The 27,592-nt window shown below is 37.0% G+C and overlaps 1 long non-coding RNA gene across 1 annotated transcript; it reads right to left on the bottom strand.

The window, feature by feature from the left end:
* LOC117073023 lies at positions 1–27,392 on the bottom strand. Its single transcript, XR_004433061.1, has 4 exons — positions 27,296–27,392; positions 25,812–25,959; positions 4,376–4,440; positions 1–535 (listed from the first exon to the last, which is right to left on the bottom strand). It is a non-coding gene; the product is annotated as an uncharacterized LOC117073023 (long non-coding RNA).
* Between the last annotated feature and the right edge of the window lie 200 nt (positions 27,393–27,592).

Here is a 27,592-nt window from a genome sequence, read left to right as displayed (position 1 = left end):
TCTAAGTTTATTGCATTGGTTTTTATATAGGGTATTGATCATGCATTACATAGAATTTGTCAGAACCAGAACCAATAATAGACAATATCAAGCATGAAAAATGATCTATGTATACATCTCATATGACACATATTGTAAATATTTTTCACAGGCATGTAAATTCTATTTCAAAAGTAATTATAAGGCAAGAAATAAATTGTTTCAAAGACAGAGGTAATTTGCTACACTTAGTTTTCTTACTGACCCATATGTACTCTTGGGGGTTCATCAGAGAGATTTCCTTATGAAATAGTTATTTATTGCTCCTGATACATAGGGTATATGTTACAGAGAGAGGATAAAGCAATTATGTCTTTCATGCCTTGTAAGGACAATCAAGGAAAGCAAGATGAATCGTCACAAATTCAGAAAGAGGAAAACTTCTGAGATTTCTCAGCCATGACTTCCCTGGGGGACACGCTGGTTTCCTGCTGGCAGAAGTTCTGTTGTCAGAGTCTTTCATTTGAGCAATGCCACTGTCCTATTTATAGAACACCTGAAGAGACGATTCAGAGAAAAGAGAAAACTGTTAACTATAGAAAGAATTTATAAAATTTTACTAGAATGACTAAACCTAGTGACATAGGAGGGTGAAAAATACAATCATTAAACAGTGTGACATAAACCTCCTTGTAGTCAATGCTTAGTAGAGTATCTGATACAAAATATGCTTTAATTAAATAATGATAAAAGAATGAGTTCATTAATGGTCTTACAACTCTACATGTAAGATATTCTGCAACTGACTATGTAAAAATGTTTAGTCAGTAGGACACCATTTCTCGCCATACAATGAGTCATTCTACAAGGGAACCCTTTATTTTTATACTACTGTTAAGACACAGAAACTATCTGCAGATATTAAAGAAGATAAAATGAATAAACATTACACACCAGATTGTTGATAGGTTAGAAGCATACACCTAGTGTTAATTTTATTAAAACAAACAATAAATAATATCAGGCTTTAACTAGCTTAGAGTATTATGATTGAATTGAGGACCAGAAATAATAATCCAGGGAAGGGTTAAATAGGATCAGTGCAGTCCACCACATAGATTTAAATATTCCAAAATATTAGTGAAAATATTGCCAAATGCAATAAATCCATTAATAGAATAATGTTAGTTGATTTTTAGAATCACAACCTAATGACATTATGGGGAGAAATGAATCTAAATGTATTAGAGGTGATTTAGCTTACCTCACCTTGATGGTGAATTGTTTCTCTAATTTACTCTGTAGTCTTGCAAATAATTTAACTCTGTTTCTCAATTCTTTCTACTTAAATGTATACTAATTTCAGGGAGTTTATGGGGAAAAATGCAAAATGATGAAGTAACTTAAGTTTTTAAATGTGGCAGTCAATTAAATTTCTCATTTTATAGATAAAATATAAAAACTCATAACACCATCTGTCTCAATTAGCACAAGTCCAGCAGGCAAATAAAATAAAAATAAGCAAATAAATAAGTAAAGATATTTTGCACGAGGGAAAAAGATAAACCCAATTGGATTTCATGGTATGACAGCAGTCATTTATAGTAGACAATTAGGGTACTGTGGGAGTTACGGGAGTTACAGGCCCTAATAATTTTAGAGTGAAGTTTCAGACCAAGAGAAGCTCAGGCTTGATTTGTTAAAACACAATAAAAAACATTACTTACTATGTGTAGTAACTTACCTACTAAGGAAGGGCACACTAATTATATGATAATTAGGAAATTGCTGAGAATATATAATGAGAAAAGTCCTTTAAAGTCACTTATCTCCTGAAATGTTGTAGACATTTATTAGATATACACTAGTAAGTAGAGTCATCATTATGTGCTTGCTATACTGAGCTAGGTTACAGCACACAGGTGTTTCAAATCCAAATGTGGGTGAGAATGACTATAACCTTCACTCAAAGTCACTTTACCTTTGGATTCTTGGAGGTCTTCAAGTAAAAAAGTTAAAGTTATAAACCAGGTAATAAAAAGAGTGAATGGAAAAGTTTCCTCATTGGCTACCTTATGACTCAAAGAATTGCATCTGAATCTTGGTGATCTTAGCAGGTTATACAACAGAGTGAGATACCCATGAGCTTGGAGAATCATAGAACTGTAGGCTCACTGCTGTTACACTTCAGCCATATCAGCACTCAGCAACAGCTTATAAAGCCATCCACGAAAACGGTTTGGCTACTCAGAGAGTTATGGCATCATGGAGGCCTCATACATGATCACTGGGTCCAGAAAATCTTGGGATGAGGACACTGGGGCCGTCTCCCACTATCTACATTTGTACTTGAGAACTTAGAGAATTTTCACTCTGGTATATATAGAGGCATTCCACAAGGATCACACACTATGACCTAACATACCTCCATTTTCACCTTTGTCTTCATTTTATAGATGGAGACATTCAAATTCAAGCAGGTTACATACGTGTTTTAAAGTCATAGAGTTAGTGAGAGCGAGACTTATTTTTCGCTGTGGTTAGTAAGAGACTTGATTTGGCAACCTTATTTAACCACTCTGCAATATTGTCTTTCCAACAGATACAAAGATTATCTGCCCCAGATAATCGAAATAGCCATCAGACTCTTCGGGCCCATGGAAATGATAGCTAGCTTAATGAAAGAATTCCCTGTATGACTTTCAGAAGGTTCTATGACTTCTCTGTACCTTAGGTTCCTCATTAGTAAAATGGGGAGAGCAATGGTGCCTTCTTCAAGGGGTTGCTGGTAAATTAAATGAGTTAATAATGAGAAAGCAACTAGGAGAGGACCTGGGCAACGTAAGTTGTCTTATGACTCCGTGTAAGTAATTATGGCTATGATTATGATGATGGTGATGATCACTTTTCCTTTTAGGGATGGAAGGGGAGATTCATTTATCTGTATGCCTAGTCATGGAAAGCAAATACTAATATATATTGTGTCTCACATATTTTGGCAACACAGGTTTTGAGTCCACCAGAATCTCAGGTTCCGGCAATGACTTATAAATCCCGTCAACAAAGGATATAGTTCTGTCAGTGACTGCTACAAATAACTTGTGTTTTATGTACCAATAACCACTTTCAATCATCCCTACAAAAGTCAAGTCTCTTGTCAAATTCCCTATACTTCCCTAGCGTCATGTTTCCCTTTTGTGATTTCTTTTTTTTCTTTAATGTCAATATCAAATATTCATTTTACTTGATTTCACTTCTATGAAAATATATGACGGAGAAAATAGAACATGCTGTATCTGAGGCTTAAAAACCCTTTGGGATTTTTCAGGTCATATTCTATAATCTCTCTCCCCCATTCACTGCAAAGGATTTGAAAAGGCAGCATCTGAAGAAAAACTTTGCATATTTCAAATATTGGCTCCTAGCTAGCCTATTTTGCTACTGAGGCTAAAATGCTCTGAAGGCTACAATGTAATCATTCAGGCATAGGCACATATCCAGAGGTTCTAATGTTTCTGTAGGCGCCTGCTGCTGATAGCTAATAGGCTCTAGTGTTTGTTTGTTTCAGTCAGGAAGTTCAACTTTTATAAAACTCAATTTACTTTCAACCAAACCAAAAACAAAATTCCATAAGAATTCTGTAAAATATTGGTCAGTTTTGTCTTTTCAACTATTACTTTATAATAAATTAGACTGTCAAGTGGACATGTACATATTTCCTCTCCATGATTCTGATATGTATTTTCATTTTCATGAAGGATATTTGTTTCTAAGTTCACTCTAATAAATCAATAGAAACAAGAAATAATACTAGCAATAACTGCAATTTATTCAATAGCTTCCACTTAATTGGCACTCTTGATTACTTTATATGCATTTTTTGATTTACTTTTTCCATAAGTGTAGTAACCCTTTGAGATGAATATGTATGGCTACTTTACCTTGAAAAATTGAGATTCAAAGAAATAGAATACTTTCAGAATTACATATTTAGCATGAAGATATGTTCTCACAACCTCTTAACCAAACCTCTCTATGTCTTGTATCTGCAACATTTATGAATATTACAAAGTGCTGTTCCAATTTCTAGCCCCCATGTTTAAATATATATTTTACTCTAGAAATCCTCATCAAGTCTTGCCTTTTTCTTTTTTCTTTTCTTTTTTTTTTTTTTTTTTTTTTGAGATAGAGTCTCTCTCTATTGCCCAGGCTGGAGTGCTGTGGTGCCATCGTGGCTCACTGCAAGCTCCGTCTCCCAGGTTCAAGCCATTCCTCTGCCTCAGCCTCCCGAGTTGCTGGGACTACGGACGCCTGCCACCACGCCCGGCTAGTTTTTTGTATTTTTAGCAGAGATGGGGTTTCACCGTGCTAGCCAGGATGGTCTCGATCTCCTGACCTTGTGATCTGCCCGCCTCGGCCTCCCAAAATGAAGTCTTGCCTTTTTCTTCCATTGTCACTGCCCTAATTTAAAAAAAAAGAAAAAGAAAAAGAAATGGTTTTATTATTTCTGAACTTTGTATGCTATTCATACTCCACAGATTTATTCATTTCAACTAACTCTGAAGATAACAGGGGCAATCTTTATTAAAAACAATTAGGTTTTTCTTACTTATAAGATTCTTTTTTTTCTCTTTTGTTTCCTACAGGATAATAAGAATGCAGATTTCTTAGCTGACTTATAAGCAACTCATCGCTTTTTGTGGGCACACATTGAACCCTTCCACCAAGCCACCCAGCACCCAAGCTATGTTAGGCTGCTCACTATTTTCATTCACACTACAATCTTTCATGGCTCCCTATAGGGATAGAGAGACACAAAACATTCCTCCTGGCTGGAGTGTCTTTTTCTAGCCTATTCCTCCCATCTAAAACATATAACTATTCTTAACCGTCAGCTCAAGCTATCCCTCCATGCTAAAATTTAAGCTTTTGAAATGAAACTGGTTTCTTTCTAGGTTTCCTTACCATTTTGACATACCTCTGCTGTTTCAATGGTTGTATGGCATTAACATTTATCTGGCTATCTGTCTGTTAAGTAGATGAATATATAAAAATGAATAAATCACAGATTCAAACTTTATATCACATTCTCAAGAAGATACAAGCATTCGTATATCAGGATTCTAGAACTCCGGACCTAGTTCTGACATGTCTAGTTTGTAATCTTGGAAAAAGTCATTAGCCAGTGTGTGGACTGAGGGTATTCATGCATCACCTGCCTGGGAGCTGGAGTTTGCAACTGATTTCTATTCAACATGCCTTTTAGCTTTAAGACCTATAAGTCTATGAAATAGTAATTTGAAATAGTCTCTCAATAGGTCATTATCCAGAGGAAAAGAGTTATATTGAATAATTTTTATCTAAAAAAAATCTCTCTGCACCCTACCTCATCATTGGCTTTTTGTTTCATCTCTATCCCAACTCTTTCATTTTGCTTGGGGCAGTCATTGTAAAATGTTAGGATAGTCACCAAAATGCTGAAAAGAAACACATTTTGCCCCTGGTTAGAATAAGAATCTATTAATGCTTTATCATTCTGGTAGACAAGTATGCATAGGCAATGAGTGAAATGCTGAGCCACTTCTGGTATTAATCATCTGAAACAGCTAAGGAGTTATTGCATATTTCACCATACACAGACTCCAGTTACTTAATTCATAATACAATAAATCAGTGATCTATGAATCCCTAACATTATTCCAACTCACTCTCAGATCTAAATGATTGTTTATAAACCAGATAAACTCTGCTGTTAAAAAGCAAACATAAAATTTCTGGTTTGGAAAATGGCATAACCTAGTTGGAATATTTGATTTCTGATTTAGGCAACCTTCCAATTCTATTTAGCTTCAATATTCCTTGGATTATCTGAGTACTATTATAAGATAGGGGCCAAAATAATATTTTGTAGGTTATTAGTTCAACTACATAACTGGGAGACAAAAATTACTAGCTAATTTAATAAGGCAAAAAGTTACATCTGCCCTACCTAAACAGCCTATGTAAATAATCCAAGGCTGGTGGTGCCATTACAATTAATAAAACCCATACCATTCTATCAAATTGCTCTGCCAAACCCACCTTGAGCTTCCAATTTACAGTGTTTATAGTGCAAGAGTGTTACTCTGACTTTAGCTAGCCATTTTGCATTGCAGCCATTGGAAAAAGAGAAAAAAGAAAGTGTTGAAAATAACTCAACTATAAGAACACAACCCAGTAGTTGTACAAATCACTCTTATTCACATCCTATTAGCTGGAATTTGCTGAGCATGTGGCCACACCTTTCCCTGAGGGAGCCTGATAAATCTAGGAATTATGCAAGAGGGCCCTGGGTCCAGTTAATAATTAAATATTCTATTACTAAAGGAAGAAAGGGAGAATGGCAAATAGTTGAGAGTCTCAGTTAAAAGCATAGACCAACAAAGCACAAGTGTTCCAAAGTAGAGGCCAGGATGGAATGAAATGAGGGATACGGCTATAAAGTAAACAGGAGGCTTTATCATGAAGGGTCATGTAGGCCATTTTTAAAGACTTTGGTTTTTACTTTAAGCGAAATACGAGTAACTGCAGAGTTTTGAACTGGAACGTTACACAATTTGACTTATACCTTGAAGGATTTCTCTACTTCAGCTTCCTCACTATGAAAAGACCACAGATTTTTAAAAGTAACATTTTTGAGATGTATTAGTGATAAGGACAGAAGGCAGAGAAATTCTAGGCAGAAAATGGCCAGTCCCCAGCAAAACCCTATCCTCAGCTGAAAAGCCTGAAACTGCAGCCGAAAGAAAGAGCTTATATCCCTGTTTTATTTTTTGCTGGAATGTTGCCTTTTCCTAAACCACCCATGGCCCCGCCCTGCCCCATCCTGTGCCTACTGAAACCCCAGACTCAGTGGGTAGATGGGACTATGGTTGGATGTTGGAGAGAAGCAGCTTGACTTCAGAGGGACAGCTTGACAGAATAACTTTGGAGAAGGATCTAGCCAGAGACAGCCAGACTTCAGGGGAAGATGACCTACCACCTCATCCCCTTTTCAGCTCCCCTTGCACTGAGAGCCACTTTCATCAGAAAAACAGAAGACAAAAAAAATCTCCTGCATTTACTGTCCTTCCATTCATTAGTGAGACCTCATGTTTCCTGGAGGAGCCACAAGTGTGATCCTCCACGAGTGTGTCATGCTGATCCTTTGTCCTCGCTGGCAGAGAGCAGCTGCTCCATGCAAAGGCAAAAGGCCCACTGGCCTGTTAACATTGAGGCCGTCCCTGGATGAGAGAGCTAAAAGAGCACTGTAACGTGCCCTCTAGGGGGTCGGGGACCACAGGCATCCCCACCTAAACGCTGCCGCAGGGCCCACATGGAGTATGCTCCTGCCAGAGCCCAAAAGCGCTGGTTCCAGCTCCTGCATCCACTCAACTGTGTGCTCCCTCCCACGATGGGTGGGACACAGTGGGTCTGAGTGAGTGGAGTTTGAGCCCACTGGTGCTGACTCAGCTGGTCAGTTCCAGCACTCTTACACTCCAGTTCCTGCCTTATTCGCTCATGCACTCCCTCCAGCAAGGAGTGGAGAGTGGCGGGCTGAAGAAACAAGACACCCCTGTCACAAAACCCATGAAAGGGTCAGGGAAATATCCTGCTCCATCAGGATGTTATTGCACAGTCCAGATGAGTGATCATTATAGCTCAGATCATGTTGTCATACTAGAAATAATAAAAATTTACATTTGGATATATATTGAAAATGCAGTCACATGATTATGGAGTGGTGTGAAACAAAGGATGTCTTAATGGTTGTTGTCTTGAAAACCTAGATATAAAGAATTTCTGGCCAGGTGAGGTGACTTATGCCTGTAATCCCAGCACTTTCGGAGGTCGAGGTGGGCAGATCACTTTAAATCAGGAGTTCAAGACCAGCCTGGCCAACATGGTGAAACCCTGTCTCTACTAAAAATACAAAATTAGCCAGGTGTGGTACAGTGTCTGTAACCCCAGTTACTCAGGAGGCTGAGGCAGGAAAATCACTTGAACCCAGGAGGCAGAGCCAAGATCATGCCACTGCACTCCAGCCTGGTTGACAGGTGATACTCCATCTCAAAAAAAAAAAAAAAAAAAAAAAGAAAGAAAATAAAAAACAAAAAGAATTTCCATCAAGGTAGGGCCCAGTGGCACACGTCTGTTATCTCAGCACTTTGGGAGCCTGAGGCAGGAGAATTTTTTGAGACCAGGAGTTTGAGACCATTTGAGCAACATGGAAAGATCTTGTCCCTACCAAATAATAATAATAATAAGTCAAGCATAGTGGCATGCACTTGTAGTCTCAGCTACAGTCTCAGGAGGCTGAGGCAGAAGGATGACTTGAGCCCAGGAGTTTAATGTTACAATGAACTATGACTGCACCACTGCACTCCAGCCTGGGAAATAGAGTGACACCTTGTTAAGAAAGAGAAAGAGAAGGAGAAAAGGGAAAGAAAGAGAAAGAAAGAAAGAAAGAAAGACAGACAGACAGAAAGGCGGGGGAGAGAGAGACAGAGAGAGAAAGAATGAAAGAAAGAAAGAAAGAAAGAAAGAAAAAGAAAGGGAAAGGAAGGAAGGAAGGAAGAAAAGGGAGGGAGGGAGGGAAGGAAGGAGGGAGGGAAAAAGAGAGAAAGAAGAAAAAGTGTTGCTATCAAATGAGAGGTGAAAGGCTGTAGTTAGAGTAGGTCATGTATATAGGAAATGTCAGGAATTCACTTTTGAATACATTTTGTTTGAGATGCATGCACATACAATTGAGATGCTGTCTAAAATAGGTATAGAGTTATGAAGAGACTCCTGAGCTCCATGTATTAATTTGGGTATAGAGCGCAAGAAGATGGATATTTAAATTGTTGGACTGAGATAACATCAACAAAGGAATAAACAGTAAAAGAAAGGGGTCCAAACTTGTCTCTTGAGGCAAATATTGAGAGTAAAACCTATAGAGGAGAAAACAGTTAAAAAGAGAGGGAGAAGTAATAAAGACAAGTGAAGAAAGTGGATTAAGAAAGAGTAATTGAATACCTGTTAAAACCTAATAATTACCTAAGCAAATAAAAATGAAGAATAGCATTATATTCAGTGGAAATTATTGGCAATCTTAAAGAGCTCAGTTTCACCAGGGTACTTGGTGTGAAAATGATTAAAATGGTTGTAAGTGAGATTCAGAAAACAGGAATTAAAACAGAAATTGTAGAAACATTTTTGAGATGGAAGGAAACAAAAATGGATCAATGGCTGCAAGGGAAGTAGGATATATATGTATAGAAAATAATAGAGAATAAAATATATATCATGTATTAGTTTTATAACCGTTATTGTGAAGTAAAAGAAGGCAACAAAACAACATTGGAAGAAAAAAGCAATCTGTAACTTTTGAAGATATATGGTTGCCTGTAAAGAAATCTTAAGTCAAACATTTTTGTGATTACAGTTATTATTAGCTTATTCTTATTCTCTTTTCTGTTATACTAAAATTAAAAATGATTCATGTACCACAATTTACAATATTATATTATTCTGTATTTGTCTATATATTTTCCTTTATCAGTGAGAGTTACACTTTTCTATGTTTTCATGTTGTTGTTTAGCATCCTTTCATTTTAACTTGAATAAATCCCTTTAGCACTTCTTGTAAGGAAGTTCTACTGATGACAAATTGCCTGGTTTTTTTTTTTTTTCTTTATTTTATTCTGGAAAAGTCTTTATCTCTCTTTTTAATTTTAAAGGACTTTTTTTTTCCAAGTATAGTATTTTGTTTGTCAGGGTTCTTTTTTTCTTTTCTTTTCTTTTTTAACAATTGAATCACTCTTTCTTGCCTGCATGTATCTGTTGTAAAATCTGTGTATTTTCTTATAATGTTCCCTTGTATGTGATAAATCTCTTTTATCTTTCTTCCTTCAAAATTCTCTCCAACTTCTCTCCAACTTTAACTTTTGACAATTTAAAAGTTCTCAGTATAGATCTCTTTATGTTAGATCTTTTTAGGATTCTTTGGGCTTTATATGTATGTTTGCATTCCTCTACAGATTTGAGAAGTTTTCAGCCGTTATTTTACTAAATAAGCTTTCTGCTTCTTTATCTTTCTCTTCTCCTGGGAATTTAATGATGAATTTGCTTGATGCTGTCTCATGAATTTCATGCCTCTGACTGGGTAATTTCAAATGACATATCATCAAGTTTCAGATTCTTTCTTCTGGTTGTTTGAATGTGCTTTTGAAGCACTCTATTGAATTGTTCAGTTCAATCATTGTATTATTTAGCTCCAGAATTTCTGCTTCGTTATTTTATATCACTTCCTTTATTTTGCTTAACTTCTCATTTTGTTCATGTATGGTTTTCCTGATTTATTCTATTTGTGTACCTATGTTCTCTTATAGCTCACTGAACTCCTTTAAGGCAATTATTTTGAAGCCTTTTTCAGGCAGCTCATAGATCTCAGCTTTTTATAAATGGTTACCTGTGCCTCATTTGGATCCTTTTGTGGTGTCATTGTTCCCCTAAGTTTTCATGATCCTTCTGGCCTTGTGTTAGTATTTGTGCATTTGATGAAGCAGGAACTTCTTCCAGTCTATACAGACTGGCGTGGAAGGGAGACCCCTTTACCAGTCATCCCAGTCAAAGATTTTGGATAAGACAGCTCATGGGTTTCATGTTCAGGACTCTTAGCAGGGTCTGTGGGCAGGTGGACCTGGTGTCTGGGTCCACAGGTGGGCAGGCCTAACACCAAAGTCCAAGTGTGAGAAGTTCAGTTATAGTTTCTGTGGGCAAGTAGATTCAGTGCCATGGTGCCAGAGAATATGGGTGAGCTGGCTCAATGCTGCACATCACAAGTGGCCTTGCTGCCCAGGTCCATTTGGGGAAATCCTGGTGCCTGTGTCCATAATAAAGTCAGATACTCTCTTCACTCTTCTTTTCCCTCAGAGATAACATAGGCTGGGAGATTTTGTGGGGGGCGGGCGGTGCTGCACTGTGCTGGCTTGGGGAAGGGGTAACAAAAGTAAAATAAAACCATGTTTTCCTGCCCTTTTCAACTCATTTTTATTCATTTCTGTGTTCTACCCAGATGCTTTAACTTCTCACTTGGATTCAGAATTCTATTGAAGGTATTTTCATCTTTGGATGGTTGTTAAATCTGTATTTTGTGGGCATGTGAGGGTTGAAAACTCCCACTGTTGCTGGGGTCACTTCTAAGTTGACATTTGGCTCAATTATGTACAAACAACTTGACATTTTGAATCTAAATTTTATGTGTGTGGCAGAGACAATGCCATTTCTGAAAATATAGGAAGTCTGTATTTTCCAGCACTTCTGAATCTAGGTGCAGGTATGTAACTAAATCTGGCCAAAGAGATATATACACGTGTATATATGTGTACATACACACATATGTGTGTAGATATATATATGACATTTATGACTTCTAGTTCTGATTTCTACTTTCTTTCTCTCTTGTTTTGTTTTCTTTTTTGAGACAGTGTTTTGCTCTGTTGTCCCATCTGGAGTGCAGTGGCATGATCTTGGCTCACTGCAACCTCCACCTCCTTGGTTCAAGCAATTCTCCTGCCTCAGCCTTCTGAGTAACAGGAATTACAGGTGCACACCACCACATCTGGCTTTTTTTCTTTTGTATTTTTAGTAGAGACGGGGTTCCATAGTGTTGGAAAGGCTGATCTTGAACTCCTGACCTCAAGGGATCAACCCACTTCAGCCTCCCAAATTGTTGGGTTTACAAGCATGAACCACCAAGCCCAGCCCTGACTTCTACTTTCAAAAGGTCTTTTTTTCCTCTCTTCATTATTTTCCTATCAAAATGTGGAAGATCCAGTAGTTTATTCTGCAGCAGGGGCCACTAGATAGAATGAGTCAAAACCCCTGAAATATGTTTACTGAAGTTTCCCCATTCATGGCTCTCCCTACCATCCTAACATGCCAGGTGCGAAGGGGTTTCCTGGTATGCAGGACTTTCAGTACTAAAACCAGAATCATCCCATGCAAACCCGAACTATTGGTCAGCCAACCAGGCATGCTCTATAAGAAAACAGTGTAAGGGAGAAACATTATTTTATTGTATTAAGCCACTGAGATTTAGACATTTATTTTTGTAACAGCAATTAGCCTACCTTTAGTTACAGAAATTAATATCTCACAGTGTTGTACTACCAAAGCAAACACATTGGTTTAGATAATAAATAATGAGGAAAGTGACATCAACAGCTGGAAAGATGCTGATCCATGCTTTCCCATGGTGAAGCTCTTGATAATATTGTCACTGTGTTAATACTGGAGGCAGATTACATGTATTCTAAACTAGTAACACTAGGAGAAGAAATCAGAAGTCACTTGTGTCCTCTGTGGTGGTGGTGTGTTTTTAAAAATGTAAAGGGCAACTGTATTACAACTTTTGCGAAATGTAGAAAGCAATTTCATTACAATCTAAAACATATATTAAAACCACGTTGCAGCTGCACAAAAACAGATATCAGGCCAGATTTGTATATAGTATTCACATATATATAAAACAAATCACAACCTCATATACACAGATCCATAAAAAGTAGTATTTTTTCTTGAATCTCTCTTCATTTAAAAGAGATTACTCAGAAAATACATCCATGTAGGATATATAGGATCCATAGGCATCCATGTGTTAAGATGCATCTTTCCCTTGCTGTCAACCACTGCTTGTCTTCCCCATTTAAAATCTTGGCGATACATCCCTTTTCTCACTATCTTATATGAATCATTGTTAGTTTATCATCAATTGCATTTACATTTGTGTGTCATTAAGCCAGGCTCTTTCAACTAACTTTTAACTTTGCCAGCATTTTTACACCAATAGTACTACGATGAAACCACATAGTACTGTCACGGGCTTTATCCCAGTGAGAGAGGCCTGCACAATATTGAAAGAGCACAATTAATCCTTTCCAAAATTTTCCTTTTCTATTATTGTACTGTGGCATTTTGTTGCTTGTTATTACCATCTTTGGAAACTATCGCTTGAAAATACCACTTAAAACCCTTTAAGAAAATTGTATTTATTATTTGAATGTTTGTGCAAATCGAAATATGCATTTCAATCACTGTTTAGATCTCTATGTTATTCATCACACAAACCATATTAATGCTATAGCAGCATCTTTCTAATCTTCCTAGGACAGAGTTCAGCAAGATATCTCCTTGATTAACTTCCTTATGATTAATGTCCTTATTGTATTCAAGTCTTTTCTAAATTATTACTTTCTTAAGGAATCTTGTAGCACAACCGGACTTAATATTGCAATCTCATGCCTGGGAATTGTGACACTCTAGTTATCTTTATTTTTTAATTGATTGCTAATTTAATTTATTATATAAAGAGATAATATTTTCATCATGATAATAAGTCTTTGAAATATTTTGAGCTTTTCTTTGTAACCCAGTATGTGGTCAATTTTCATAAGTGTTCTTTATGCTTGAAATGTATTCTGCTATTGTTGAATTTAATGTACATTTATCCATAGATCAAATAAATTAATTGTGCCATTAAAGTCCTTTTATCCTTAGTAATTTTTTTCTGCTAAATTATCATTTACCAACAGAAGCATAATAAAAATCTTCCACTCAAACAGTGAATGTTTTTCTTTTCCCCCTGCAGTTATGTGAATTCTTTACACATTTTTGAGGCTGATATCAGTTGTATGTAAGTTTTTAGTTTTTACATATTTGTATTCATTGAACTTTTATCAAGCATATAGATATCCTCTTTAATTCTAATAATGTTTATTGTCTTTAGATAGAGTTCAATTTTTATGGACTTAAGCTCATTTGCCTCCGGTTTCTTTTTGTATCTAGCTAAATGGAGGAACCAGCAAGAAATCTAAGGTCAAGATAGTGTTTCTCTACCAGAGGCCACAACTTCTGTAGACCCATTCTCTCCTAAGGCTGCATATCTTGCATTTGCTCTTTCCTTTTTGAGATGCGGTGTTGGTGATGCCCCACCCTCATCAACTACCATTGCTATTCTGGGGGTGCTTCACATTGCACAGCTACTTTTCCTTAACATGTTTGTAAATTAGTTCATTCATAAAGTTATCCTCAGTTACCTTGTTTGAGTGTATCTGGCTTATCTGTTTCATGCAGCCCAAGATACAATAAGAAGGAGATTGATAGAATATTTCTTCATTACATATCAAAAGCCACACATTTCCCAGCTGGAATACAGTAATGGCCACCTTACCTTCCATAAACATCTCCTTCCAAATCTTAAGAGATGTTATCTAAGGTACACTATTTACATGTATCAATTTTGGTATCAGTTCAGATGCACTTAAATGCAAGTGATACCAAATTCAAATGCTTATAAATTAAGCCTGTGACATTTACATTTTTTGAATGGAAATCATACAGAGAAATTCATTTTTCCTAGGAAACATTATATGAAGTAATATATCCATATATTCATATATATATATGAAAACCAAAGCAAATGTTACAATAATTATAGTTCCACACAGTACCTGTACTGCACTATGCAATTTTTGATTCCATTCTATGCTTCTCAGAAAATATTCTATTGCCTTTTACATTTATTTCATGTTCAACTCACAGTCTTGTGTTTGAAAAATATTGACTACAACTCTAAGGTCATTTACACAAAGTCACTCTTAGATGCAAAGGAGCCTAGGAAAATGAGTAGCTAATCATTTAACCTCTTCAGTAGGATATGGAAAGTGTGTGTGTGGCGGGGCAGCATTTGAGAAAGCTGTAAAATAAACAATGATATCTACCAAAAATACTTACCAGGAAGGAAAAGCAAGCACCATCTTAAGTGGTGCAATATCAAAGCTATTTTCATTAAAATTATGATCAATTCAGAAATCCCCATTAACATTATTTCCATTTCAATATGATTTTGGGGGATGACTTACAACAACAAGACAATAAAATAATGTAAGTCATATAAATATTAGAAAAGTGTGACACATAACATGACAAAAATTTAAATAAAATGTAGAGTTACTAGAATTAATGTAAAATTTTAGCACACTAAGTAAAAAATAAACAGCCAAAAAAATTTTTTTTTACTAACCAGGCAATATCAAGGAAGAAACAAAAAATAAGTCAATTCACTATTAGAACATTTGTTTAAATTAGCATAATTAATAATTTTCCAATAATATTATGTATAGAAATCTACCCTACACAATACAGTTACTATCAGAAAAAAATATTATCATGCAGTATTATTTATATTGATGCTGCCTCAAAATTTTCTTTAAATGTGAAAACTGACAGAAACAGTAATTAATAAATTGTGCCATATTCCTGCTATGTAAATTCTTATATGCAAATATTTATACTATATGCATCTAAAAATGAATGAATATAAGGTAATATGTTTATGACATTGTAACAGGTAAACATTATCTTAAGACACAAATGACATAACAATAAATGAAAAAAATTATATTTTTTCAAAATTAAAAACTTTGGTTTAATCAATAACATTAAGAAAATAAAGGAAAAGAAGTAGGGTAAAAATCATCAACATACAGGTATCTGATAAAGAACCTGTATCTGACATATTTTAGACCATTATAATTAGAAAACAGTGAAATCAAGTCAAGTAAGAGAAAAGACTCAATCAGACAGTTTACGAAAGAAAATAAATGAATGACCTATAAGCACAAGACAAGTCGCTCCACAACCTCAATTAGAAACAACTTCATACAAACTAGAATGGAATGTTATGGCAATTTCTTAAGTTAAATATACCCCTATCTAATGAGCTAGAAACTTACAGGTATTTGCCCAATTAAAACAGAAATGTATGTCCACAAAAAAGAATGTAAAAGAATTATCACAGCAGCCTTATTTGTAACAATAACTGAAAACAATTCAACTGCTTATCAAGAGGAAACTGGTTAAACAACTGGTGGTATATTTATACTACTGAATAATAATGAACAATAATAAACAGGTGATTCTTACAAGCATCATTCTTTAAAGCATTTTATTGAGTGATAGAAGCCAATCAGAATAAAAACATGACTCCACTAACTTAAAGGACAAGGATAGGCAAAAACACAAATCAGAGGTGATTGTCTTCAGGTATAAATAGAAAATAGATAATAGTTCCATTCTGCTATAATGGAACTATTCTAAGTACTAAGTGGGTAGTTGCAAAAGTTGTATTTTTTTTTTCAAAATTTCTCAAACTATACAATTAAGATCTGTGCATGTTTCTGTAAATACATCTCATTTTAAAATTATTGATTAGAAATACTAAATCATGACATATCCAAGTTTATTTTTATAGCAGACATGTCTGTTGTAATATCTTAAAATCCTTATTCACTGGTGATATTAATTTTGCTAATTTTTTATAAGAAAAAACAAGCAAATTAACCAGTAGCAGTAAAAATTAATTTTAATTAAGTTTTTATGTATGGTGGTATGGTTTACTGGAAATAGCATTGGCATAGGGTGTAGGTGATGTTTTCTTTTGTCTTGGTCCTACGATTAATCTTCGCAAATGCATTATAAACGCTATGCCATTAATTTTCTTTTCTGTGAAATAAGTTGGTGTACCACTTATCAATGCAGTTTCCTTCAGCTCTGTGTTTACCCTTCATTGCTTGCTCTGCAAAAATAAGGATGGATCTTTCAAATACTTTTTCTTTGCATGATGAAAAGAAAAATGGTGTGATGTTAAGTAGAAGATGCTGGATGGACATTGAAGAGGAAATGTATTCTGTCTCTTCCTGATTCTTGTACATTTTTCTCACCAGGCTCCTACAGTGTGTAATTTCTCCCGTGTCTGCTTCCTGCAAAGAATAGCTTTTCCAGTGTCCAGTTCCTGTGGCATGCAACAGTCAAGGGGACCCAGGGCCCATCACCTTCTCCCAGTACACACTCTGGCAATGTCAATATGTAGTGCCACCAGTGAGGTACCTCCCTTTAAATGGCCTCATTGCATTTCTTCAGGATAATCTGCAGCAAGTTCTGGGCATGAGACTTCTCTGCAGGCAGATTGCTGTAGCACCTCAAAGGGAAGATTTTCATCAATTTCCATGGGCATACTGTAGCAGTGATTTTTTCATCATCTTCTATATCATGACCACACTCTTCCCATTGAGGTCTTGGTTTTTTCCATGAGTGAAAACTGTGTCTTTCTAGCATCATGTATTAGTTTTTTCACGGCTGGTGCGAAGTCACCACAAGTTTACACGTTTAAAACAACATACGTTTAGCTCACAATTTCTATGGGTCAGAAGTCTTGGCACGGCTAAACTGGGTTCTCTGTTCAGGGTCTCACATGACTATAATTAACGTTTTGGCCAGGTTTCATTTTCTTCTGTAGCTCAAGATTCCCTTCCCAGATTATGCGGTTATTGGCAGAATTTAATTCCTTGAAGCAGTAGGACTGAGCTCCCTGTTTTCTTTCTAGTCAGAGGCTGCTTAGCCCTTAGAACCTGCCAGAAATTTCTTGCCATGTGGCCTTGTCCACTTCTTGCCATGTGAAGAAGTATATGTCAGTGTACTTCTTCAAAACTAGCCAGGGAGAGTTTCTTTCTCCAGTTTCCAAGACAGAGTTCCATATAATGAAAACACAATAAGAGCTGTGATGCCCCATCATGTTTCAACCTTCTACTGGTTGGTAGTCACAGGTTCTACCCACACTCAAAGGAACAGGAGTTTATGGTAAAACACCAGGGGGCAGAGATCTTGGGACTTGCCTGAGAATTCTACCTATCCCAGATGCTCTCTCCTAACCCAAGTGATAATGGCTCTTTCTGTTTTCTGAACTCCTTAGGGTTCCTTTTAGTTCTCACTAGCCAGTCTCCTGTTACTCCAATATCCTGCTGTAATTAATTCTTCATATCATAGAGAAAAACTTTGTCTATAAAGGGTCAAATAATAAATATTCCGTGCTTTCAGGACAAATATGGTCCCTGTCACACATTGATGCAGGAGTTAAGAAGAAATCACTTAGGCAGATAGTGAGGGTATGGAAGTCCTCTGTAAGGCTTTTCTGTTTAACGAAAAGCAGACCTAAATCGTTTTCTAACAAAGAACAACCTGTAAAGTCGAGCTGCAGCTGGGAGCTTGCATGGGTGAATGCCAGCAGAATCTAAGGACTAGACATGTTCAAGATGGTGGCTCCATCTTCTCTTGTCTGCCAGCCACGTGTACAGTAAGAAGCAGACAAGATAGCCCCAATCAACTGGAAAGCCCATTTTCACAATAAGATTCGGGTGAGGCGACCCACCTTCCCCATGCACTGTGTAACCGTCATACCTGATCAAACCAATCTGTGAGCCCTATGTAAATCAGACACTGCCTCTTCAAACCTGGTTATACAATTCAGCACATCTGCCACATGCTGGTCCTTTCTGCTCAGAGATCCCTGTTTCTATAGAGAAAACTGTTTCTCTTTCTCTTCTGCCTATTAAACCTCCACTCCTAAATTCTTTGTGTGTGTCTGTGTCCTAAATTTTCCTGGCCTGCGACAACAAACCTCAGGGTATATACCCCAGACAATATAGATGCTTCTAAATGCTATTTTTCATTTTTGTTATTTTAACAAAATTTAGAATCTTAAAACTTAAAAGTCGTCTCTAGCTCATGGACCATATAAAAACAGGTTATGGGCCAGATTTGGCCCATGGGCCATAGTTTTCTCATCTCTTTTATATATTCAGTTTTCCCTAGTCAAATAGTTTTGGGGTTTCTGTTTCCTGGTTGGATCTGGAGGGAAAGTAGATAGATTCTGAAAGATGAGAGTCTTTGTGGTTTTAGGCTTGAGTGCAGTGCTGAGCTAATTGGCAATAAGGAAAGGGATGCTCCTTGGTAATCTATGACATGCAATGGCATCATGATCAAGCAAGCTATCTCCTGTGATTGATGAGGTCTCAGTTGAAGCAATTCCCTTGGAGGCTCAAGAGCCTGCTACACTAGACCAAGTGTAGCAGTAGCAATGACCAGAAGGACTTTGGTATGAGAGAAATATTTTTTAATGCAAGTTTAATATTTTTGAACACAAACAAAAAGCAAATGAGTTCAGATATTTCAACTTTAATGCAAATGAATATCTTATTTCTTGTAGCTACAGGGTTGATATTGTTTTAAATAAAGCACATTTAATTGTGTAATTGAACTCACGATCTCATCAAGTATCTCACGTGAAAGAGTATTGACTGGGAAAAGATATGATCCTGAAATTTGGAATAAGGATATCTGGTTGAATTCGGATGACAATCTTGAGCCTCCAAGACACTCTGAGCCTGACTTAGCAGTGGAAGTAGCTTTCTTCACACTGCTAAGTATCTGAGGAGACTAATCATCTTCCACATTTAAAAAAAGTAAAATAAAATAAAAAAAAACTTTGCTAAATTCATCTGACTTTGATGCCTTGAAAAAGTATGATCATTCTTCTTAAGATGCATGACTACTCCTTGTGGTCACTTGACCCCTTACTAAGGGGCAACAACACAACATGACATCTAAGAAAAGACCTTATACATCAAAAGAATTATCCAAAAACTTTGATAATGTATCAGTAGAAATTTGAAGAACGTATGTGAGAGAGGATTCTAAGGGTGTTAGACCAAGGAGTGTGGATTATAACATTGAATTCATTAACATGACACACTTAATAAAGATTCTGAATTTAATATACTAGCTTGTTCAGGTTGAAGTAGCTCTTACTGCTTACTTGTTTGATTGACTTAAACTTGGGCACAAAGTTTGCCGATATTTAATGAGGATGAGGTGTCAGATTTTCCCTGGCACGATGTAGAGAAATGAATCCAAAAGTTAAATTCATCATGTGTGACATGCTAAGTAATGACATATGACATGTTTCTCCCAGATACAGTCAATAAAAAAATTCAAAAGCCACATCCTTCAATAAGGTGTTGAGAAATGTATTAATGAGGGGAACATCTACATCCTTAGGTTCTTCTCCCTTTTAGGCCAGTTATAATTGTAGGGGATGCCAGCATTAAAATAAGTTCAGTGAATTAATGTGAGTGATGAGATCCCAGAGTAGCACAGAACAAGTGACACAGCTCAACTGCCAAAGACAAAGTGGCAACATAAAGGGATGCAGGGATATACCAATATGCAGAATGCCTTGACCCTCAGAAATTTTAGGAATGTAATAGATGGGAAAACCACTGGCATATCGCTTGATCTATATAACATTAGAAAGTTCAGTTACGGAAGCCAAAAATCCTGACTTGATTTGGTACCCTGAATAGTCACATTCTCAGTCTAGCTTCCAGACTTAAGTCAATCCAGAGACCCAAAGCTTTTCGATTAATAAAGATGAAAGTGCTTCTTGAAGAAGGACCTTGCACTGTTGCTGCAAATACGTATCACACATGTTCTCTAAAATTCCCAAAATGCCTGCGACCATGGCGAGACAGACTATACTTAGGGAAAAATGAAATGCCCATACTTCTTGAGATTAATAGACCTTGCTTTGAAATGACACTAATTTCTGGGGACCCAAAATGTCACTGTTGCCACAGTGGAGTCCTGTGGTGAGCAAGTCCCAGTTGTAGTCTTAGCTGAAGTCTGACTCAGGGGTCCTAGTTAGTTCATAAATCAACCCTAATTATTATCCTACTTCTTGAATGTTCAAATGGAATAAACATACTTGGGTAGTACAGAATTCCCACATTTCCTTTCTGACCCTTGATGTGAGGGCAATTGTAGTAGAAAAGGCTACGTGATAATCTCTGGAACTTTCATTCCCTAGAAAGATAATGTAACAGAACCAATAACACATCCTAGAGGGTGCTGTGAAGATTATTGCCATCATCAAAGATGTTAAAGAAGCAGAGTGATAAATATTCAGCGGGGCTGTGATGTACTTTGAGTAATACTTAATATTGCCAGCAAGAAATATAATGACCGTTGGGCTATGACTCTTCTAACTTGGGAGTAAGTGTGATGACTTTTTCACTTGTAAAAATAGCTGTATCCTATTAGATAAATATAAACTTTATTAAGTATTTTATTATTGTATATATTCAAATGTGTGTAGAAGGGTTCGTACGGATGGTGACTAGCCAAAGAGATGGACTGTCCTAGATATTAATATATTAATTATTGTATAATGTTAATGCATTAATTATATGTAATATATGTTAATGTATGAAATTAATAAAATAATTATAATAAATATTTAAAAATGTGTATTTCACTGCTTGCTCTGGAAAAGTGGAACTGGGTCTTTTAAAGACTGTTTCTTTGTCAGCTGGTACAATAGTAAGTACTTTCAATAGACACCGCTAAAAGGACACTGAAGGTAGAAGGAGTTTTTCAGTTCCTGTTTCAAGTATGCTACTCTCACCAGATTCCTATATCATGTGACTTCTTCAAGGCTTAGCTCCTCATTTATTTCTCTGCCATCCATTGAAGCATAGATAATCCCTCTCCAGAAAAGTATGGATATCAGCTGATATGGTTTGTCTGTGTCCCCACTCAAATCTCATCTTGAAATGTATCTCCCATAATCCTCACTTGTCATGAGAGACACCTATGGGAGGTAGCTGAATCATGGGGTCAGGTTTTTCCCATGTTATTTTCATGGTAGTGAATAAGCCTCATGAGATCTGACGGTTTTATAAAGGGCAGTTCCCCTGCACATGAGCTCTTGCCTGCCACCATGTGAGACGTGCCTTTGCTTCTCCTTCGCCTTCTGCCATGATTGTGAGGCCTCCCCAGCCATGTGGAGCCATGAGTCCATTAAACCTCTTTCCTTTATAAATTACCCAGTCTCAAATATGTCCTTATAGCAGTGTGAGAACAAACTAATGCAGTAAATTGGTACTGGTAAAGTGGGGTGCTGCTCTAAAGATACCCAAAAATGTGAAGGTGACTTTGGAACTGTGTGACTGGAAGAGATTGGAACAGTTTGGAGGGCTCAGAGGAAGACAGGGAAATGTGGGAAAATTTGGAACTTCCTAAAGACTTGTTGAATGGCTTTGACCAAAATGCTAATAGTGATATGAACAATAAAGTCCAGGCTGAGGTGGTCTCAGATGAAGATGAGAAACTTTTTGGGAACAGAAGTAAAGGTCACACTTGCTATGTAAAGAGGCTGGTGGTATTTTGCTCCTGCCCTAGAGATTTGTGGAACTTTGAAATTGAGAGAGATGACTTACTGTATCTGGTGGAAGAAATTTCTAAGCAGAAAAGCATTCGAGAGGTGACAGAGCATAAAAGTTTGGAAAAATTGCAGCCTGATGATGCAGTAGTAAGGAAGAAAACAAATTTTCTGGGGAGAAAGTCAAGGTGGCCACAGAAATTTGCATAAGAAACAAGGAGCCAAATGCTAATCATCAAGACAATGGGGAAAATATCTCTAGGGTATGTCGGAAACCTGTGTGGTAGCCCCTATCACAGGCCCAGAAGCCTAGGAGGGAAAAATAGTATCCTGGACTAGGTAGGGCAACCCTCCTGAATGCAGCCTGGGGACTTGGTGACCTGCATCCCAGCCACTCCAAAGTGACTGAAAGGGACAAAGATACAGCTCAAGACACTGCTTCAGAGGGTGCAAGCCCCAAATCGTGGCAGCTTCCATGTGGTGTTGGGCCTGTGGGTGCATAGAAGACAAGAATTGAGATTCGGGAACTAATATGGTTTGACTGTGTCCCCACCCAAAACTCATCTTGAATTGTAGCTCCCACAATTGCCACATGTTGTGGAAAGGACCTAATGGGAGGTAATTGGATCATGGAGGTGGGTCTTTCCTGTGCTGTTCTTATGATAGTAAGTCTCAAGAGATCTTGATGGATTTATAAAAATCACAAGTCCTCTCTTGCCCACCATCATGTAAGAAGTCCCTTTTCTCTTCATTGATCTTTTGCCATGATTTTGAGGCCTCCCCAGACATGTGGAACTTTGAGTCCATCAAACCTCTTTTTATTTTATAAATTACCCAGTCTCAAGCATGTCTTTATCAGCAGTGTGAAAACGAACTAATACAGTAAATTGGTACAAGTGGGGCACTGCTGTAAAGATACCTGAAAATGTAGAAGTGACTTTGGAACTAGGTAACAGGCAGAGGTTGGAACAGTTTGGAGGGTTCAGAAGAAGACAGGAAAATGTGGGGAAGTTTGGAACTTCCTAGAGACTTGCTGAATGGCTTTAACCAAAATGCTGATAATGATATGGACAATGAAATCCAGGCTGAAGTGGTCTCAGATGGAGATGAGAAACTTGTTGGGAACTGGAGCAAAGACGACTTGCTATGTTTTAGCAAGGAGACTGGCTGCATTTTGCCCCTGCATATCCCCTGCCCTAGAGATATGAGGAACTTTGAACTTGAGGGAAATGATTTAGGGTACCTGGTAGTAGAAATTTCTAAGCAGCAAAATATTAAAGGGGTTTCCTGGGTGTTGTTAAATGCATTCAGTTTTAAAAGGGAAGCAGAGTATAGAAGTTTAGAAAATTTGCAGTCAATGTGATAGGAAAGAAAAACCCATTTTCTGAGGAGGAATTCAAGCTGTTGGCTGCAGAAATTTGCATAAGTAATAAGTAGCCAAATGTTAATCCCCAAGACAATGGGGAAAATGTCTGCAGGGTATGTCAGAGGTCTTCACAGCAGCCCCTCCCATCACAGATCTAGAGACCTGGGAGACAAAAGTAGTTTCATGAGCGGAGCCCAGGGTCCCTCTTCTGTGTGTAGTCTAGGGACTTGGTGTCCTGCATCCCAGCTGCTCCAGCTTTGGCTAAAAGGGGCCAAGGTACAGCTTTGGCCTTGGCTTCAGAGGGTGCAAGCCCCAAGCCTTTGCAGCATCCATATGATGTTGAACCTGCAGGTACACAGAAGTCAAGAATTGAGGTTTGGGAACCTCTGGCTAGATTTCAGAGATTGTATGGAAACACCTGGATGTCCAGACATAAGTTTGCTGCAGAGGTGGTACCCTCATGGAGAACCTCTTCTAGGGCAGTGTGGAAGGAAAACGTGAAGTTGATACTCCTGCACAGAGTCCCCACTGGGGCACTGCCTAGTGGACCTGTGAGAAGAGGGCCACCATCCTCCAGACCCCAGAATGGTAGATCCACAAAAAGCTTGCACTCTGTGCCTGGGAAAGCCACAGACACTCAATGTCAGCTGTGAAAGCAGCCAGCAGGTGGGGGTACTATACTGTGCAAAACCACATGGGTAGAGCTGTCCAAGGCCATGGGAGTCCACCTCTTGCATCAGCAAGACCTGGATGTGAGATGTGGAGTCAAAAGAGATCATTTTGGAACTTTAAGGTTTAATGACTGCCCTATTGGATTTCAGACTTGCTAGAGGCCCCTTTGTTTTGGCCAGTTTCTCCCATTTGAAACAGGTGTATTTTCCCAATGCCTATACTCCCATTGTATCTAGGAAATAGCTAACTTGTTTTGATTTTACAGGCTCCTAGGCAGAAGGAACTTGCCCTGTCTCAGATGAGACTTTGGACTTGGTTTTTCAAGTTAATGCTGGATTGAGTTAAGACTTTGAGGGACTGTTGGATAGGCCTGATGGGTTTTGAAATGTGAGGACATGAGGCTTGGGAGGGGCCGGGGTGGAATGGTACAATTTGGCTGTATCTCCACCTAAATCTCATCTTGAATTATAGGTCCCATAATCCTCACATGTCATAAGAGGGACCCTGTGGAAGGGAATTGAATCATGGGGGCAGGTTTTTCCCATGCTGTTCTCATAATAGTGAATAAGTCTCATGAGATCTGATGGTTTTATAAAGGGCAGTTCCCCTACAGTCTCTTGCGTGCTGCCATGTAAGACGTGACTTTGCTCCTCCTTCACCTTCTGCCATGATTGTGAGGCCTCCACACCCATGTGGAACTGTGAGTCCATTAAACCTCTTTCCTTTATAAATTACTCAGTCTCGGGTATCTCCTTATAGCAATATGAAAATGGACTAATACATCAGCCCTGTGAATGGCGACCTCTTTTTTGAGCACTCTTCTTCAGTCTTAGGTAGTGTTAATATCTGTGATTTCTGAACTTTTATAGAGTTCCCTTTATTTCTTACTATCCAACATCTCATTACTCCTATTTCTATGATAATTACTTGTTTTTAAACTTCCCCTGGTTCAATTACTGGGTGTTTTGTGTCACCTGCTTGGACCTTAATTAAACAGTTGGTTAGATTATATGAGCTTAAGATCCCTTCTGGCACTAGATGTAATTATTCTTTCATGATTACAAAGCAAAACTTCTCATTTTCCTTTGATGAACTACATTATCCGATATACAAAAAGAACGATTAAAATACTTTTGATTCATGACACTCCTATAATATATTAGACAACATTACTTTTTATAAATTAGCTATAATGCAGAGCTCTATTTTTTCTTAACCATAGCACAAATTAAAATTGCTATAACTTACAGTATTAATTATATATTCATCTCTAATTTGTTTTCAAAAAGAAAGAATTGCCAGACTCCTTGGAAAAGAGTCATGTTTCCTAATCCCAGTTAAATATTCTGCATGAAAGGGATGTTTCATTCTTAGGTGCCATGTAAAAAACATGATATACATTTGCCTCACAGTAGTATTAAAATAGGCTGTATGTAATATTTCAGTTTATTATTAATTGAAATAAACTAAGAAAAAATGGAAGCATGATAGTGAACTCATTATAATTCACTGTGAAATAAATATATTTCACATTGTGAGGAACATATTCCACTTAGTACAGTGTAGTTTTCAAGGAAGGCTCTATACCCCTTTTGATATTGTGTTCTTATAATATTAAAATGATATTGTGTTCTTATTAATATTAAAATGATTAATATTAATATTAAAAGGACTGACCTAACACTGTCAGCAGAAGCACTTGTGCATCTTGTTCAGGGATCCAAGAAACATATCATTGCTGTTTTATAACTCCTTCATTTCTCTTCCTAAATACATGTTCTTAAATGATAATGACAATCATCAGGTTTAAAAATTCCATGAGGTCCTTCAAAAGATAAGAATTTTGCATACATTAAAACATGCATTAGCATGAATATCCTGAAGACAAGAAAACACCTTAGGTCCAGGCAGAAGAAAAACATTGGGAAAACAGAGAAAAAGTAAACTATAAAACGCTAAAGGGAATAAAAACAGTAAACTGATGCCATGGGAAATCATTAGGTTTTGCAATTTATTCTTTTTAAATCTTCTGAATATATTGGGAATACATATTAAAATTTAGAGGTGTGAATATTGTATATGATTAACTCAAATAATTCTGACTGAGGCATATTAAACACTTGATTAACTGCCAAAAATAGAACACTTTCTTCTGAATTTCCTTCTAACCAGCACGGTTTATAATATTAACTAGTTTAATAAAAGTCTTAAGAATGTGATAAGCCTTGACAATAGTATCCTATAATATCTTCGTCTATTGATACGCATGCCCCTGTATAATCTTCTTTCCTTGAGTGCAAAGAGTTTACATTGACTCAATTTTAATGAATAGAATATGGCAGAAATGGCAGGATATCAATTGTAAGATATAAAATGGTTAAAAATTTCATCTTGGTGCATTCTCTGTCTCTCTCTCTTTCTCTCTTCTTCACTTTCTCTTTCGCTTTTTCTCTCTCCCTCAGAACTCTCACACTAGGTGGAAACGAGCTGTCTACAGGACGAATAATTAATGTCAAAACTCAGGAGACATGAGAGCTACAAAGAGCCACATGAGTGGATCCTTTCCCAGTTGAGCCTTTGGATGACTACAGCCCAGCCAACATCTTGATTACTATCTTATGAGAGACCTCGAGCCAGAGGCACCTAGTTAAGTCATGCCCAGAAACCTGGCCTCCAGAAACTTCAAGATAACAAATGTTGGTTGTTTTAGGCTGCTAAGTTTGGAAGTAATTTACTACACAAGATTAGAAACGTAAATATATACAAAATATATATCAGAATGACAGGCAAGAGTGTAGACATATGAATATGAATTATTGATTCAGATGTACAGAATACAGCAGCAATGAAAAATTGAATATTTAAAATATGCAGAGAGTCCTTGTTTGAGAAAATAAATTTACTACTTAATCTTGATGAGTTTGTATATAAACTTCAAAATTAACACCTCCCAAAGGTGTTGCTTTATATTTGTATATATCAGTAGCAAGTTCAAGTAAATTATCCGTGATTTACTCATATATACAATGAGGTTAATACAATGAATTGTCATGGTTCTTGTGGGAAATCCATGTGTGAAGCCATTTAAAGTACACTTTAATGATAATTGATATATCTTAAGCAATCCAATCACTACATTTTCCTCCTCTTTTTTCCCTTACCTTTCTTGACTTCTTCTTTAATGATCATGCTTATTTCAAGCTGTCCCATTCCTACTTATCTTTACTCAGACATTTTTTTAAAGACACTATAAGAAAGTCTGAAAAAAATAAAGCATATCTAGTAACTTTCAAATGAACTAAAATAATTTTAAACAACAAAAGCTGATCCCTTGAATAAAAAGAAATCTTTCATGAGGGCCTAGAGACCAGCAAGCCCGGCCAGCCACATGATACTGCCAGTATCTGTGTACTCAACCCTGGAGGCTGGGATCAGTTTACTCACCCAACCAGAACTAC

Source organism: Trachypithecus francoisi, unplaced genomic scaffold (assembly GCF_009764315.1).
Source record: "Trachypithecus francoisi isolate TF-2019V2 unplaced genomic scaffold, Tfra_2.0 Lachesis_group4, whole genome shotgun sequence".
NCBI classification, from domain to species: domain Eukaryota; kingdom Metazoa; phylum Chordata; class Mammalia; order Primates; family Cercopithecidae; genus Trachypithecus; species Trachypithecus francoisi.
This window is presented reverse-complemented; position numbering and strand designations above follow the sequence as displayed.